This window comes from Mustela nigripes, chromosome 5 (assembly GCF_022355385.1).
Source record: "Mustela nigripes isolate SB6536 chromosome 5, MUSNIG.SB6536, whole genome shotgun sequence".
Taxonomy (NCBI): Eukaryota; Metazoa; Chordata; class Mammalia; order Carnivora; family Mustelidae; genus Mustela; species Mustela nigripes.
The window spans coordinates 126757678-126775980 of record NC_081561.1 but is presented as its reverse complement, the minus strand read 5'-3'; the positions used below and the strand labels follow the sequence as shown (position 1 = coordinate 126775980).

Below are 18303 nucleotides of genomic sequence, written 5' to 3'. Positions count from 1 at the left end.
TGATGCTGCTGCCACCCTTGCTCAGAGTAAACGAGTATAGCAGACGGATTCACACGGATCTGCAGAAACTGGACATGGAAGGTTATCACAGCAACAGGGAAGGAGGAGTCCGGGAAGAATGCCTGCTGCTTCAACACATGCTGGCTCCTTCCCTACAGGAACAGAAAGGCCCCTCTCACAATGTCTATCTGGTTAGAGGGAGAAGGGGAAAGGGGACACCCTGGGAAGAGTACAGAGACGGGGAAAACAACAAGTACCCCCAAAAGTGTGTGTGTGTGTTCGTTTTCGGGAAGAAAACAAAAACAAAACAAAACAAAAAAACAACTCAGCTCAACCAGTTCCTCAGTAATTCCCCCAGAGACAGGGACTCTGCCCTCTGATTTGATCCCAAGGGGAAATTACTCTGGACAAGATCCATCTTCCTTCCCTCCACTACCTTCTCCTAGCTGATTCAAGTGGATTGTCAGGTATAAAGCAAACCTCCAGAAAGAAACCTTTCACTCTCCCTGGTTCTCTTGTCCTCCAAAAGGAATTTAAGGAGAGATGCCTAACCACTCAAAGTTTCAGATGCCTCTGCTTCTTCCTTCCCAACTCTGCAGACTGAACATGCAATTTCTTCCATCAGGGGCATCAGGCCCAGACCATCCCTAAAGTCACATAAACATGACTACATGAGACCTGAGGCCAAATTCAGAACTCCTTCTAGCATGTCCTGCCATGAGGCCCTGCTTACCTGGCAAGTACTGAAGTGGCCTGACTTAAGAGAACTAAACACCTCTTCCCTCCCATTTTCTCCCTAACATACTGTGAGATGACCTGTACCCATCACACTGAAGGCAAGGTTCCTAGGCCTGGGCACTACTGACGTTTTGAGCTGGATGAATTTCTTGGGGGGGGGGGGGGCATCCTGTGCAGTGTAATATGTTCAGAGCATCCCTGGTTTCTACCTCCTAGATTCCAGCAGCAGCCACGGCCCCCCACCTTGTGGCAATCCAAAGTGTCTAAATGTCACCTAGGGGTAAAACCACATGCATGCACGCACACACAGACACACACACGCACATGCACACGCACACACACCTCACCCATGCTGAGAACCACTGGCTTAAGGTATTGGCTCTGCATATTCTCTTTGTGAAGTCTCATAGTCTTAGAGGGAGAAGTAAGACCTGAGCAGCACTCCCAGTGACTGAGACTTTGGCATGAACTAACCTGTGTTCTGAGAGGGATATAGCCTGGTAAGGGTATCGCTGCACTGACAGGGCTCAGCCTTGGAGGCAGGGCTGAGGTGGGGATGGGAATGGAGGATGTTATCAATAGGAAAGGGTACAAGAAAGAGCTGACCCACCATTCACAGCACAGAACCTGAAGCTGCCTTTCCCTCTATTTATGAGGGAATGGACCTTAATTCAAGTCTCTGTCTTCCCCAAGGAATACAGATTTGACACTGTAAGAAGTTACAGAACCTCAGAAAGTTTGAAACTCCCCAAACACCCATAACCAAAGGGTCAGACTCCACTTGCCAGTAAAATGAAGCCCAAAATCCCACCATTTCTGCCTGAGGAATGTCTCTAGGAACACTTGTAAGTGCCCCGGTGCTCCACAAAGAAAATCTGGAGCAGTTGAGACTCGTGCCCATGATGTGGAACGATTCAAGGACTCAGGACCACATTGAAAAACAACCAACAATTATTATTCGAGGCAATCGAGATGACACACAAAAGAACAAGGCATGGTTCCTGCCCTCAAGTTGCTGACAATCAAGTGGGGAAAAGAAAAGATTAATTACATATTACCAGCATCTACACCATCTAATAGCAGCAGCTAAGGTTATGGGAAGCTCATAATGTGCCAAGTGGTATGCAAGGCACTTTATATCCATTATCTCTTTCAATTCTTATAAAACTCCCTCAACCTAGGGAGTATTACTATCCCCCATCCTATAGCTTAAAAAAATTGAGGTTCAAAGAGGCTAGGCGACTTGCCCAAAGTCACACAGCCAATCCACAGTGGAGCTGGAATTCAAATACTGATTCCTTTCATTCCAGACTCATTTAAGTCCACGCTAAAGCCCTCAACACTGCAGGAGCACACAAGTGACAGGTACTTGGAAGACCACTGGCATTCTCAAAAGAAAGCCAAGCCCTAGGGTTGGCAAAGGAGAAGAAAAAGTACTTCCAAGGCAAAAAGTTCTTTAAAACTTAGCTCCATGTTTCACACAGCAGCCTACAGCTGTTGCAAACAATACTGCCCACAAGGGAAATCAAAGTCTTTCCTTAAATGGATTCAGGGCTTGGAGTGAGTGGGGTGTTGCAGGCAGGAACAGATGAAGGTCAATAAACACTCCTTTTTCTTCCAACAACAAATGTTACCCATTCTGTTGGGTTTAAAACTTTAACTCTCCTTCCTTGAGCACGCCCGTTGCTCTAGGCAAGGGACTCTCCATCCTGTGGGCCCCCTTAGGGTGAGGTGAATGCCACGCACCCACTTTCCAGAAAACAACCAGGCGCACATCCTCCAGCATGCCATCTGAAGAACCCTTAAAAACCTTTAAACGTTACAAGGTTGGAAGGCCAGAAATACCTAATTTGGTCCTAGGTTTGGATTTCATTTTTTTCAGGCATTTTCTTCCTGACAATCCATCTGGTCCTTCTGAAGCAGGTCTGTCCTGGACTGAGGACGAGCCGGCCTGTGTGGCGGGAGTCATTCCAGTGATTCTTCACTCAGTAGCGAGGTACCTCATGCACTACACATATAATTGCTTTTTTCTCCTGGACACTGCCTTATTAATTGCTTCTATCTTGAATGTGACTCTGGTCATGGCCTTAAAAATGACCAAGGACGGTCCTGCTTCAGCCTGATGGCATTTGATGCCTTCACGACTCATTTCGGCAGTCAGCCAGCAGAGCAACTGGCTCGTTCGCCGGAGCAGAGGCTCGACCCGTCACCCCAGTGACTCCAGCCCGGATGCACTGCTGCTCCTCATGGGCAACTCCTAGCTTTTCAGGCAGAGCAAGAACATACAAGCCCAGTTTCCAAAATGCTTAATGGCAATTACACTGGGCTGGTGATTCACTAAGCAGTACAGGATGTGCCCAATTATACACTCTATTTTCTTCCAATCTTATTTCATAAACTCCAATTTCACAAGAACATAGATTCTCCATCCAAACAAAATTATCCAACTTAAACAATTGAAATACCAGTTATCCTCAAAATTTTCTTCAGAAGCAGGGATATATAAGGCATGATTTGAATAGACATTTGAAATATTTTTTGATTGTCATTCACTCAAACATTTCAGTACCTACATTATCAATATTGTGGGAGGTCGCAGGTACAGAGAGGGAACGATTTGCTAGCATCAGTAATAAAACAGTATATGATAAAGACACCACCTGTATCAAATAAAGCAGCTGTTTTCAAGTAAAAACATTAACAGTTATTAATTTTGCTCTCCCCTATTCCCACCCCAGATTAAAGACTATCAACTTGAAATCTTTAGTAATAAGCTGCCAAGAACAGCTGCTACTGAAAAATAAAAGAAAATTCTTACTATAAACAAATTATTAGTTCTTTCCAAGATAAATAACAATGCGGTGTCCTTACCCTCAGACTCAGAAACATGGCCTCATAACACAAATGATCCCAGGTCCTACAGAAGAGCATCATACCTTCGAACTTACACTACCCCTTCCATCTATAAAGTACTATGGGAGAAACAGAGGGGCTCCGTCTGCGAAAAAACAGTTAACTTTGGTTTTTAGGGGAAACATCTACATCCCACATGAAATAAACTAAGGCCACTTACCATCGTATATTTTCCTCCTAAAGAAACTGTCACCCTCTTATTTAAGAAAAAGGATAGACAAAAAATTATGTACTGTTAAATGTGTTAAGAAAAAATGTTTCACACATAAAAACAAATCAAAAGGCAGCATAAAACCCTGGAAGACCTCTAAGAAATTAGTCAATGATGCTGTGTATTTCTAGGCTCCTGAGTATAAGCATGGTCTGTTTTTCTGACCCCAAAAATAAAATGAAAAGATTTAATTAACTTCAAGATTTAAAAGAAGACACAGTTAGAACTGGGTTTAGAAAATGAACATGTTCTTAGGCCAAGAATGTTACTTAACTATTCTGCTCCAAGAATGGTATGTGGAGATTCCCCATGACTCCATGCAAGCTTGGTCCTGTCATTTAACCTGTATGGAACCCAGACAGGCTTAGGAAATGAGGTCTCAAGAAGGCAGTGACTTGTCTTAGCTTGGCATGTACAGAAGACTCATTTGTAAAGCTTTGCAACCAAGCTTAAGTGAGATTTAGGAGTAAGACACGCCAAATTAAAACTCTTAAGGACCATTAATCACACCCTCATGACTCCAGATACAGCAATACAACATATGCTTATGTAGGTCTGGTCTTCATTCTTAATCAGAGGTATTAGCTTCCTACTGCAACAGCCTATAAGGAGGAACTGTTTCAAAAGTGGGGCAAGCATGGTTCAGCCCATTCATTATTTTAACTAATTAAATAATACAGATATGGCTACAACATTTTTGTTATTCCTGGAGACAAACAAACAGATGGCCAGTGAGGAAATGAGATCAACTTTACAGAAGCGAACATACTATATACCACTCCCAGTTTCTGAATGTCAAAGCCTGAGAGAGAAATCCAAGAATCTAACTGGCAACCAGAATAACAAAATTCTTTTTATTTCATTTGTTTGGCATACTCCAACCGTTAAGAAGTAGAAATAAGAAATAATGCTGAGCACAGCACCACGTACTCTGTGGATATTTAATAAGTATCACTTGGCTGACTAAAAGGGACAATTTTTCAAACAGTGACTAGTGTACTGAAAATTGAGTATCGCTTCTTTAAATCATAAATGCCCTAAGTTAGAAAGCAAAGGTACCATTTCAGAATAGGCAGAATGTCTGCTGTCTTGGCCCCCCAGTTAAGACTAATTCCTTTTTTTCTCCCTGTAACAGGCTTTACTTTAAATGGTTAATACAGTAGCAGACTTTGGTACTGACATCACCTTTATCATGGCTTTCAGCTATGATGGAATAACAGCTAGAAAACCAGACAATATATGAAGCAATTGTTTTCAGGCACTGGACAACAGGCAATGTAGGACTTAATTCCTGAGGAGAATGAAACAAATAAGCATGTCCCATGATGCCTGATTATTGCCAGGAGGCAGTTTCCAAGCCATAGAACAGAGAAGGGAAAACTCAGAGCATGGCGGTCATACTGAATTGAGGGGGCAGAGATTAGTACCCAGGGAGGCCAAGCTGGCTAGAACTGGCAGAGCAGCACACCTGGAAAGAGGGGACAGAGCAGAAATCCTTTAAGAATCTCAGCTTGAGTTCTGATCTGTGTGAGGAGACCACCTACAGTTGGGAAGAAAACACCAAAAGCTGTTGGTCTAAATCCCAGAGTTCAGAATGGGAATGGTTCATGTTTCCACCAGTAGAAGCAGAAATAATTCGTAATACACACATCATCAGATAAAATCCTCAGACGAGTACTGTAGTATTGGAGATAAATCATTCCTAAATCAATGGCTGCTCTGGACCTACCCTAATAAAGCCTAATAGCTAGCTTCAAAAATGATACAGCTTATTTCCAGTAACTTACATGCATGCCAGAACAAAGCCCAGTACTATTTAAGGGAATACAACAAAATCTAGCACCCAACAACAGTAACTCCACAGGCATGCAAAGGAGGAAGAAATTATGATGCATAATTTGGAGAAAAATCAAAAGAAACATATCCAGAAATGATAAGAGATGATGGAATTAGTAGATAAGGGCATTAAACAAGTTATTATACTGGTATAGCTTCCTTAGAAAATAACTGGACAGTTCCTCAAAATGTTAAACATAGAATAACCATATGTCCCAGCAATTTCACTCCTATGCATATACCCAAGAGAAATGAAAATACATGTCCACATAAAAACTTGTACATAAATGTTCAAAACAGTATTATTCATAATAGCTCCAAAATTGAAACAACCCAAATGTCCATCAACTGATGAATGAATGAAATGTGATATATCCATACAACGGAATATTATTCAACCATAAATAGGAATGAAGTACTGATACATGCTACAACACTGATAAACCTTAAAACCATAACTAAGCTAAGTGAAAAGAAAGAGTTACAAAAGACCACACATCATATGAGTCTATTCATATGAAATGTGCTAAGTAATCAAATCTATAGAGACAGAAAGTAAGTTAGTGTCTATGTGAGCTGGAGAGAACTGAGGGCAGCTAATGGGTAAAGAGTTTCTTTAGGGGTGATGAAAATGTTCTAAAATTAGACTGTGATGATGACTGCACAATTCTGTTAATATACTAAAGCACTGATTTATACAGTTTAAATAGATAAATTATATACCAATGTGAATTATGTCTCAATAAAGCTGTTAAAAAGTTATTCTAAATGTATCCCAGGTAGAAAAAGGAAGCAGAGAAAAGACAGATAAACAAATCCAGTGGTACTTTCAGTGAAGAAAAATGTAGTATCTGAAATAAAAAATATACTGGATAGGAATAAAAGCAGATTAGACATTGCAGAAGATCAGTAAACTTTAAGACACAACAATAAAACTATGCAAAATGAAGCACAGAGAGGAAGAGACTGAAAAACAAATTAAGAGTATCAGTGACCTGTAGGACAACACTAAGTTGTCTCACATAAGTGTAAGTAAGGTCAAAAAGAACAGAGAAGAAGAGGACAGGAAAAATAATTGAAAAGTTATGGCTAAACTTAAAACATTTTTGCTAAAAACTGTAATCTCACAGATCTAAGAAAACTAAACCCCAAACAGAATATAAAGAAAACCGCACAAAGGCACATCATATCAAAACTAGTGATAAAGAAAAATAGATAAAAGCAGAGAAAAAAGACATATTAATAGGAATAAAGATAAAGAATACAAAAATATTAATTTAAAGGGATATAAGTACCCCTGTTTATAGCAGCATTCTCTACAACAGTATTATCTACATATTATGGAAACATTCCAGGTGTCCATAGATTGATGGATGGACAGGGAAGACATGGGGTGTGTGTGTGTGTACTTCACACACACTGGAGTATTACTCAGCCATATATATATATAAATATATATATTTACACATATATATGTGTGTGTATGTATATATTTAAATATATATACATATATATATTTACACACATATGTATGTATGTATATATGTATGTATATGTGTATATATATGTATGTATATATACACACATAAATGTGTAAATATATATGTATATATGTATACATATGTGTGTAAATATATATTTATATATACATACACATCCACTGTGGATTGGCATAGTTTTATTGTTGTGTCTTAAAGTTTACTGATCTTCTGCAATGTCTAATTTTTTTTTTTGAAAGAGAATTTTTATTACTTTTATGTACAGAATATTCAACAGCATACACTTAGCCCAATTTAGTGGCCAGTTCTTTAGCCTTTGCCTTTTCCAGTTTGGCAATGTGAGCTACCAACTTTGGACCCAAGATGTTGCCTCCCCAGGAATGGCAGGTCTCATCATATCCATCATTGTAATTGGTCCCAGTACATTCCTCCAGCTTAGCCAGAGTTCCTTTGTCTTCTGAGTTAACGTGTGTGAAAGCAACAGTGGTGCAGGTCTTCCTGTGAAGGATACCTCTCAGCCTGGTCTTTCCCCCGATAATACAGTAGAGAACCTTCATCTTGTGACACAGAACAGGCAGGAAGACACCCAGCTCAATGGGATCCACATCATGTGCAATCACTACCAGCTGAGCCTTTTTGTTTTCCACCAAGGTGGTGACAGAAAAAGCTCCAGCTCAGAGGATAGGCAGCATCTTAGTGGGTACATCCTCTTTCCCAGCAGGTTTCTTACTAGCTAGGGCCAACAATCTCTGCTTCTCTTGCTGTGTTTGCAGTCCAGCTTAAGCATTTGAGGAGTTTTTTGGCAGTCCAAAGCCTAGGTGAACTGGAGAATTAGGGGAGGCACTTTTAGATGCTTACAGAGAATAGTCCTTTGCCACTGCAGCCAGAGGCAGAACAGCCATTTGACAAAGCTGGCAAGGTCTCCTTTGGGCTGGATATCTTGTATGATGCCAGAATTCTTGGGCCTTTTCTCAAACAGGGACTGATCACCTTCTTAGTCTCCTGCTTCTTGATGACAACAGGGGCTTGGTCTTCTTTCCTTCAGGCATCTTGGGTGGCTTGAACCGGTCGCAGGCTCGGTGAGCTCGGAGCACGGCTGGAGGTCAGGCAGACGGGAGTATATATATGTATATATACACATACACACACATATATAAAATATATATTTTTTATATATACATAAAGAGAATGAAATCTTGCCATTTGCAACCACACTTACGGAGCTAGAGAGTATTATGCTAAGTGAAGTCACTCGGTCAGATAAATACCATGTGATTTCATGCATATGTGGAATTTTAGAGGCAAAACAAATGAGCAGAGCGAGGAAAAGAGCAAAAGAGAGAGGCAAACCAAGAAACAGACTCTTAACTATAGAGAACAAACTGATAGTTTTTACAAACTGAAGTGGGTGGTGGGGGGTGGGGGGTGGGTCAAATAGGTGATGGGGACTAAGGAGTGCCCTAGTGATGAGCACAGGGTGATGTATGGAGGTGCTGAATCACTATACTGTACACCTGAAACTAATACTGTCCATTAATCGGACATTTGGATTGTATGTTACGTAACTGGAATTTAAATAAAAACTTTAAAAAAAAAATGAAGATTTTAAAGACTTTCAGAAAAACAGAAGCTGAGAGAATTCACTGCCAGCAGAGCTGCACTGTAAGAAATGTTAAAAGAAAGTTTATCAAGGGTGCCTGGGTGGCTCAGTCAATTAAACATCTGCCTTCCGCCCAGGTCATGATCCCCAGGAAGCCTGCTTCTCCTTCCCCCTCTCCTCTGTGCTTATGCGCTGTCTCTCTCTCTCTCTAATAAATAAGTAAAAAACTTTTATTAGAAAAAAAAAGTTCAGGGCACCGGGGTGGCTCAGTTGGTTAAGCGACTGCCTTTGGCTCGGGTCATGATCCCAGAGTCCTGGGACTGAGTCTCACATTAAGCTCCCAGCTTGGCAGGGAGTATGCTTCTTCCTCTGGCCTTCTTCCCGCTCATGCGCTCACGCTCTCTCTCTCTCTCATAAATAAAATCCTAAAAAAAAAAAAAAAAAAAAAAGGTTTAGGGGCGCCCAGGTGGCTTAGTGGGTTAAGCCTCCGCCTTTGGCCCGGGTCATGATCTCAGGATCCTGGATCAAGCCCTGCACTGAGCTCTCTGCTCAGAAGGGAGTCCGCTTCCCCCTCTCTCTCTGCCTGCCTTTCTGCCTGCTTGTGATCTCTGTCAAATAAATAAATAAAATCTTTAAAAAAAAATCATTAACCAGAAAGAAAATGATACCAGACAGACATCTGAATTTAAACAAAAGAATGAAGAGCCAGAAATTATCAATATATGAATAAATATTAAAAAAAATTTTTCCTTATTTTTAATCTTTTTAAAAGATAATGACTATTTAAGGAAACCTACTAATATATTATCTATAATGTGTTTACACTATGGTAGAAGTAAAACAGAACTAAGAATAGTAGGGGAGAAATGACAGCATATTGTTTCAAAGACTTACACTCTATGTAAAGTCTTATTTGCAGATTAACTATAATTGGTTAAAGATGTAAAAACACTAGAGCAACTGTTATAAAATAACAAAGGGGTGTGGCTAATAAGCTAAAAGCAGAGGTAAATAGGATTCACTAAAACAATAACAACTTATTTTAAAAAGCAGGAAAAGAGGAGAAAGAACACAAGAAACATAAGATAAATAGAAAACGAATGGTAAGACAGTAGATTCAAACCTAAACAATTCATATTTACATTTTATGAAAGTCTTTATAAAAAGCCTCCTATAAAAGGCAGAAAGTATCAGATTGAATCAAACAACAGAAACAGCAGTAAAAACAAACCCACCTATATGCTGTCTACATATATACAAAGACAAGTTAAGTCTAAAGATACAAACAGGTTATAAGTATAAGGAAGATAAAAGAGTTACTATACAAATACTAATAAAAGAAAGCTAGAGTAGCTTACTAATCAAAAGTAGCAGCAACAGCAGTACATATTAGTTTTATTATATAGATTTTAACAAAGAATATTGCCAGGATAAAGAGGGACATTCCATAGTAAAAAAGGAACCAATGTATCAAGAGGATATAGAACAACCTTAAATGTTTATCTGCCAATAACAGAATTTCAAAATACATGAAGCAAAAACAGAACTGAAAAGTAGAAAAATCCACAATTCATTGCACAGTACTAAAACAAGTACTCACCAAATAAAGTTGACCACCTGATGTAACTGGCATTTATAGAACATGTCACCCGAAACAGCATATAAATATTCTTTTCAAATACACATAAAACACTCACCAAGCTGGACCATATTCTAGGCCATAAAATAAGTCTTGATAAATTTTAAAAACATGGAAATCATACAAAATAGATTCTTTGACCACAAAAGGATTAATTTAGAAAACAGTAAGAGAGGGCACCTCGCTGGCTCAGTCTGCAGAGCATGCGACTCGATCTTGGGGATCATGAATTCAAGCCCCTCGCTGGGTGTAGAGCTTACTTTAAATAATTATCATAGACAGATATCTGGAAAATCCTCAAAATACTTGGAAATTAAGTAATTCATTTCTAAATAGACTGTAGGTCAAAGAAGAAATTCACAAGGTAAATTGGCAAGTATTTTGAACTGAATGTAAAAACAAACATTGTTGTCTCCCTCCCAACCCCAACTTGTTTCATTTTTTCTCACAAAACAAACTGAGGACTGCTGGGGAGAGGAGTGGAAGGGATAGGGTGTCTGGGTTATGGACATTGGGGAGGGTATGTGCTATGGTGAGTACTATGAAATGTGTAAGCCTGATGATTCATAAACCTATACCCCTGGGGCAAGTAATATATTATACGTTAATAAAAAACAATGTAAAAATTTTTTAAAAAAACATTGTTGGATACAGTTAAAAAAGTTGTTTGCAGAAAATTTATCTTTTAATATCTGCATTATGAAAGAAGAAAGGTCTCACAAATTAATGATCTCAGCTTCTACCCTAAGCTACCAGGAAAAAAAGCCAATTAAGTCCACAACAAGCAGAAAGATTAAAGAGCAGAAATTAATAGAACTGAAAACATAAAAATTATAATAGAGAAAAATCAACGATACCAAAATGTTGATTCTTTGAAAAGATCAATAATATCATATGGCTCTAGCCATACTAACAAGGGAAAAGAGAGAAGGCAAGTTATCAATATTGAGAATGAAAACAAAATCAATACAGGTCATACATGTATTAAAAGGGAAATAAGGAATAATAGAAACACCTTTATGTTAAAAAAAATTTAGATAACTTAGACAAAATGGACAAATTTCTAGAAAGACACAATATTCAAAATCATTTAAGAAAAAATTTAAAAGCTGTTAACAACACTTCATCTATTAAACAGACTGAATTAGTAATTAAAACTTCACAAAGAAAACTCCAGGCTCTTAAGGATTAACTATTGAGTTTCACCAATCATTTAAGAAAAGAGGTAATTCAAATTCTACCAGAAAGCAGAAGAGAGAACAATTTCCATCTCATTTTGAGACTAGTATTATCCTGACACCAAAACCAAACAAAAATATTGTAAGAAATTTATAGATCAATATCCCTCATGAAGATAAATCCCAAAAATCATTAACAAAATTTTAGCAACTCAAATCTAGCAACGCAAAAGGTAACAACATATCATGACCAACTGGACATACTTCAGCAATGCAAGGTTGGTTTAACACTGAAAATCAATATGTTTCTTCATATTAAAAGACAAACAAAACCAAACCACATGATCTTGATAAATGTGGAAAAACCATGTGATAAAATTCAATAACTGTTCATGATTTTTAAAAAAGAAAAAAAAATACTCAACAAACTAGGAATAAAAGAAACTTCTTCAATCTGGTAAAGGGCACATATGAAAAACTCAAACCTAACATCCTACATCTACTACAGTAAAGACTGAATGTTTTCCCTTAAGACTGGGAACACAGCAAGGATCTCTCCTCTCACTACTTCTTTTCAATGATGTGTTGAACATCTTGGCCAGTGAAATAAGGTGAGAAAATAAGGTATATAATATATGTAATATTGAATATATCATAAAATTATAATATTCTATATAAGAAATGGAATTATGTGTGTGTATATGTGTATGTACACATGTATTTAAGAAAGGAAGAGGAAAAACTTCATTCACAGATATTATGATCAAAGTAGAAAATTCTAAGGTATCTACAAAAAAGGTAGTAGAGGTATTAGAGCCGGGGTGGCTGCAGGTTAAGCATCTGCCTTAAGCTCAGGTCATGATCCCAGAGTCCTAGGACTGAGCCCTGCATCAGGCCCTGCTTGGAGGAAGCCTGCTTCTCCCTCTCCCACTCTCCCACTCCTCTCTGTCAAATAAATAAATAAAATCTTAAGAAAAAAAAAGTATTAGAATTGATGAGTTTAGCAAAGATGCAAGAGGTACAAAAACCAGATATACAAAATATATACAAAAAGATACACATCAAACGAACAACTGGAACCCATAATTTAAAAATACCATTTACAAAAGGGATGAATTTTTACAAAAGATGTGCAAGAACTGTGCTCTGAAACATATACAACACTGCTAGAAAAACTAAAGGAGAATGAATCTAGATTAGTCCAAATGATCTTAAAAAAGAATTATGTTGAAGACTTGTATTCTCTGATTTTAAGATTTATTATAGATTCAGAATAACAACAGCACAGTACTGGTATAAGAAAAGATATGCAGATCAATAGAACACAGAGTCCAGAAATATACTAAGGTATCAAGATAGTTCAATGGATAAATGAATATACTAAAATTAATCCCAAATGGATCATACTTAGATTAAGAGCTATGCAGCTTGTTATAGAAAAAACTGGGAAAAAATAAATGTTGTAAACTTGAATTAGACAAAAATTTCTTAGGACAGAAAACGCATAAACTGGACTTGAACAAAATTAAAAACTTGTTCTTCAAAAGATGCTATTAATAAACAATCTGCAGATGGAAAAAAATTCACAGAATTTATTTCTGAAAAAAGATTTGTATCAAAAATATATAAAGAACTCTTATAACTGAACAGTATGAACACAAATATTCCTATTTTTCAAAAAGGCAAATTTCAACACTTGACCAAAGATAGACAAATCAGAAATAAACACATAAAAAGATGCTTAATATTATTAATTAAATAAATGCAAATTACAAGATTATCTACTTACATAGTATATGCTACAGAAGTTAAAAGTAAAATGACTGACATGTCATTCAAATGTTGGAGAGGATGGGGAACAACTAGAACTCTCCTACACTCAGATTGGTGGTTTGGCAGTTTCTTATGGAATTAACATACACCGTACATATGACCCCGCAATCATATTCCTAGGGATTTATCCCAAAGAAATGAAAAAATATATATCAAAAAGACTTGAAAGTGAATATTCCTAGCAACTCTATTCATAATAGCTAAAAAAAAAAACTAAGAACAACCCAAAAGTCCATCTACTGGTAAATGGATAAAATACTGTCCTGTATTTATATATAACAGGATATTAACAACACGGAATACTTCATAGCAATTAAAAAGAACAAACTACTGATAAAAGACAGGAAATGAAACTTACATGCACTATGCTAAGAGACAGGAACTAACATGAAAAGCTACATACAGGGCGCCTGGGTGGCTCAGTGGGTTAAGCCGCTGCCTTCGGCTCAGGTCATGAGCTCAGGGTCCTGGGATCGAGTCCCGCATCGGGCTCTCTGCTCAGCAGGGAGTCTGCTTCCTCCTCTCTCTCTCTGCCTGCCTCTCTGCCTACTTGTAATCTCTCTCTGTCAAATAAATAAATAAATTTTTTTAAAAAAAAAGCTACATACAGTATGATTCCATTCATATAAAATTCTAGAAAAAGCCAAAGCAACCCAGATATTGCCATGGACCCGCAGCACAGGAAGGGGAATGACTGCAAAGGCGTACAAGGGCACTATTTGTGGTGATGAAAATGTCTGAAATGTTTTACACAGTTATGGTGTTACACAACTATGTACCTTTATCAAAACTCAAATTCTGCACATAAAACAGCAAATTTTATTGTATTCAATTATACCATTCAACAAATGTAACTACTTTTCTCCCACAGGTGAATTTCAAAATACATCACCATAGTTTTCTGGTTTGTTTGTTTTTTTTTTTAAGAGACAATTTTATTTCATTGTAAAATTACCCAAATGCTTCAAACAGCAGGACTGTAAGAAAAAGTCTTCATCCTCCCTGGGTCACAAATCAGAGGTGAGGGTGGGAGGGAGGATCAAGAACAAAAATTGTAAGAAAAATGTAAAAAGCATAATTAGTACAAGAAAAATGTGGGGGCTGTCCTCTGCACTGCTTAAAATGTACTTATAGGCTCCGGATTTTGCCAATCCCTACTCATATCTACTCACTCATATCTACTTACAAAGTGACAGAGTGGAAATGTGTTGTCTTGCTCACAAAAACCAAACAGACACAGACACACCTCAGTCCCTTATACTTTATTCCTCTCTGATTCAGAGCACAAAGGTGAAGAGGTTCGGCTTACTGGGCTGAGAGGTCCAGTCTCACTCATTTGTACACTGAATCCTCTGCTCAATGCTATTTCATTTCTTGGGGACAAATTTCCCTAGACCTGGCTTACTGTGAGGTCCTGGTCAGGAGTCCACAGTTAGAATCTTAGCAATTTACGGAACTCTTAGAGGCAGTTCTTTTATTTTAGAATTATAAAAAACAGTAACTATAATATTACAGAATATTAAAATAAAGTTAAAAAACAAGTGCTCTCCAGTGAAGAAACAGTTAAATAAATTTTAAAAACATCCAATCTTCATCCATTTAAAATAATAAATTTTTTTATAAAGCCTATGCATGGATAAAAACAAAACACAGAAAACAAAGAACAGATAATCTTTTTTTTTTTAAGATTTTTTTTACTTATTTATTTGACAGAGAGAGACACAGCAAGAGAGGGAACACAAGCAGGGGGAGTGGGAGAGGGAGAAGCAGGCTTCCTGTTGAGCAGGGAGCCCAATGAGGGGCTCGATCCCAGGACCCTGGGATCATGACCTGAGCTGAGGGCAGATGCTTAACCACTGAGCCACCCAGGTGTCCCGTCTTAATAAACCTAAATAAATAGCTCATGTGCAAATGACCAGAACTACAAGGAACTCATATAAATTAAGAAGAATTATAATAGGTCTTCTCCAACTTTTTTGTTTTCAAAACTGTGTGTGTGTATATATATTTTAATCCAATATGCACATCTCCTGAATTGAATGAAAGGACCCTTGCCTAGGCAACAAGCAGCCCTGTGATCAAGTTAAATCTTCTAGGCACATTACCAGCATGTACGTATGTGTGCTGTCCAGTTCTAAGCTACAAAAGAAGGACCAGGGATGATGTGTACCACTAAAGCAATGTGATATTAAGAAATGGTAAGAACACCAGGGCTTTCCAGTTGAAGAGATCATTTTGTTGTCCCAAGTGGCTGACCCAAAAACATTCACCCTTAAACATGATCCATCCAAGGGCACCTGGGTGGCTCAGTCAGTTAGGCATCTGACTCTTGATTTCAGCTCAGGGCGTGATGCCAGGGTCATGAAATCGAGCCCCATGTTAGGCTCTGTGCTCAGCACAGAGTCTGCTTGTGCCTCTCCCTCTGTTCCTTCCCCCGACTCACACATGTGCGAGCTCTCAAATACATAAATATATAAAACCTTTTTTTTTAAGGTGATCTATAGCATTATATAGAGAAGAGAGTGAGAAACAAATTCACTTGCCTGTTACTTGGCTTTCTGTCCTCTCCCCCCTTCTTAATAATACCATCTTCAATAGCAATACTGTATTGTTACCACCATCTTAAAAGGAGTAGACAGGACAGATCGTATTTTGGCTAATTTCAAAACTAAAGAGATCAAGACCCAGAGTTTATGACTCTGCCCAAGGTCACTCAGCTACTAAGTAGCTAAACCTGGACTAGAACCCAGGCCCATGGGCACCGGGGTATGTAACTCCCAGTGCCTCTCTTTGAATGCTAGACACTACCCCAAATCAGCAACCACTCCTACCCACTGCCTTCTTCCAGGAGTAATGCTGAAGCTCCATCTTGTCTCTAGGCACTCACTGAAACAAAAGCTCTTGGGAGAGACGTGACAATTCACCATTCATTTTTGGGGAAAGGCTAAAAATAGTAAGGCTTAGAGATAATCCATTTACTCAGCTTACCAGTTATAAACCACTTCTTTACTGAATGTGAATTACAGTAGGCTGATCTTAAGACATTTAAGAACTAACCTCCAATAACCTCTTCTGCATCATGGCCTCTGGTAACTGTCCATTTGGATTAAGGCAAAAATCTTGAGGTCCGGCTAACAAACCTTGCAGCTGGTGGAAGCACCCCAGCCACCGCAGTGTTAACAAAAGGACACAGTTGAGCATTTACTGCCTAAGCAGCTCTCTTCTGAGAGTGAAACAAATCTGTCCAGGAAATTTAGGGCCAGTTTTCTGACTATGGCAGGGTAGGGGGTAAAGGAAAAAAATAAAAGATTTTTTTTTTCTCTCTCTGTGGTAACAGCCTATTTCTCTTCGAACTTTGAAGAACTATTAGAAATGCTAACTGCGATAAAAGTACCAAGGCCAAAAAGAAGATCTTTTAAATTGTTTTTCACTTATGAACACACTGGAATCGTTTTCAAATAAACCTAAAGACAGCTAAAAGGGATCTTAAATGGTACGCTCTGATCTGAACCCACTGAGCTGGCTAGCAGGTAGGATATTTGGTTTCCTGATTTCTGTCAGAGTATTTTTCTTTCTGGATTTTGTTTTTGACAAAGAAATTACAGCACCATCAGAATAGGACTAGAATTTGTTTTTTGTTGTTGTTGTGTTGTGGGGTTTTGTTTTGTTTTGTTTTAAACCCAACAAGTTCTGAAAAGTTCTCTGATCATCCTTTTACTTTGTTTGGACTATGTCTCTAATCTACTCTGTGGTCTCTATACCTCTGGGAGAAAAAAAGACAATTACCAGTTAGAATAAGCCTCTTTGGCAGGAGTGCTTGTAATACCAGAAGATATATCTGTGATAGTCAATTCTCAACCATCTTTAAGTAGGACTGTCAATTCAGTCACCCATCAGTTTTTCAAGGGGTTGAACCAGAGATTTCACCCAACTCAAGCATTCTAAAAATGATTCTCAGTATTAAACACTTAGATTTAGAGCAGAGAAACTCGAGTCATCTTAGACCAAATGGGAGTATACATATGAGGTTCTACATTACTCCTAATGAATCCAATGAGGGAACTGGACTAAAACGTCTACCTACATATCTTTCAACTCTGGCATTCTATAATCCCAAGGTCCTTGGAAAACAGCAAATAGGCCAGGAATGAAGGTCAGACTTGCTCTCAATGCTCAGAAGGCTGCTGTGAACTAAGAAACTGATAATGATCAAGATTAGTTCTCTCAGGGTAACCCACTGCTACGGAACACACATTTCAGTGCCTGGCACATAGCAGGCATCAATAAACATTTATTGAACAAATGAATAAATTTCTTCCTTAGCATTTGTGGTAAGGCATCCAAGGAATTTAATCTGTGAACCCCCACAAGGATTCTTAGGTCTTACTAAGTGTCAGGATTTTCAGAAAAATAAGAATATGAGGACTTCCTTAGGCTTTACAGACTGAGCAGAATTTATTTATAATCATCTATGCATCTGAATAAAGCAAGATCAATGGTATTAAAAACAAACACATGCCATTTTCAAGACATGTAACCTTATCAAAATCAGAAAACACAATACTAGTGAAGCAAGTTTCTGAAGAGAGTGTAAGAAACATTATTCTTCTGTAGTATTTCAATTTGTGATTAAAAAAAAAAAAAACCAAAGACCTTTCATCTCCGAAGTATGCCCTTTGGCATATGCAAGACAAAACACACAAATTAATAATTTAAAAGTCTAGTTATAAATTCTGTGAGTCTAAAAACCGATGACAATACCTTTTTCCTAAATACTCTAATATCCCAGAGATCTCTTTGTTTTTTAAATATAGGAAAACAAAAAACTTGGACACCTGCTGGTCAAACTTGCATTG

General features: G+C 38.1%; 1 protein-coding gene and 1 pseudogene across 1 annotated transcript in view; both read right to left on the bottom strand.

Moving 5' to 3' along the window:
- The window catches only part of FOXO3 (forkhead box O3), a 120658-nt gene that overhangs the window by 56365 nt on the left and 45990 nt on the right, over positions 1-18303 (bottom strand).
- LOC132018508 (large ribosomal subunit protein eL8-like) overlaps positions 7299-18303 on the bottom strand; it is a 48505-nt pseudogene continuing 37500 nt past the window's right edge.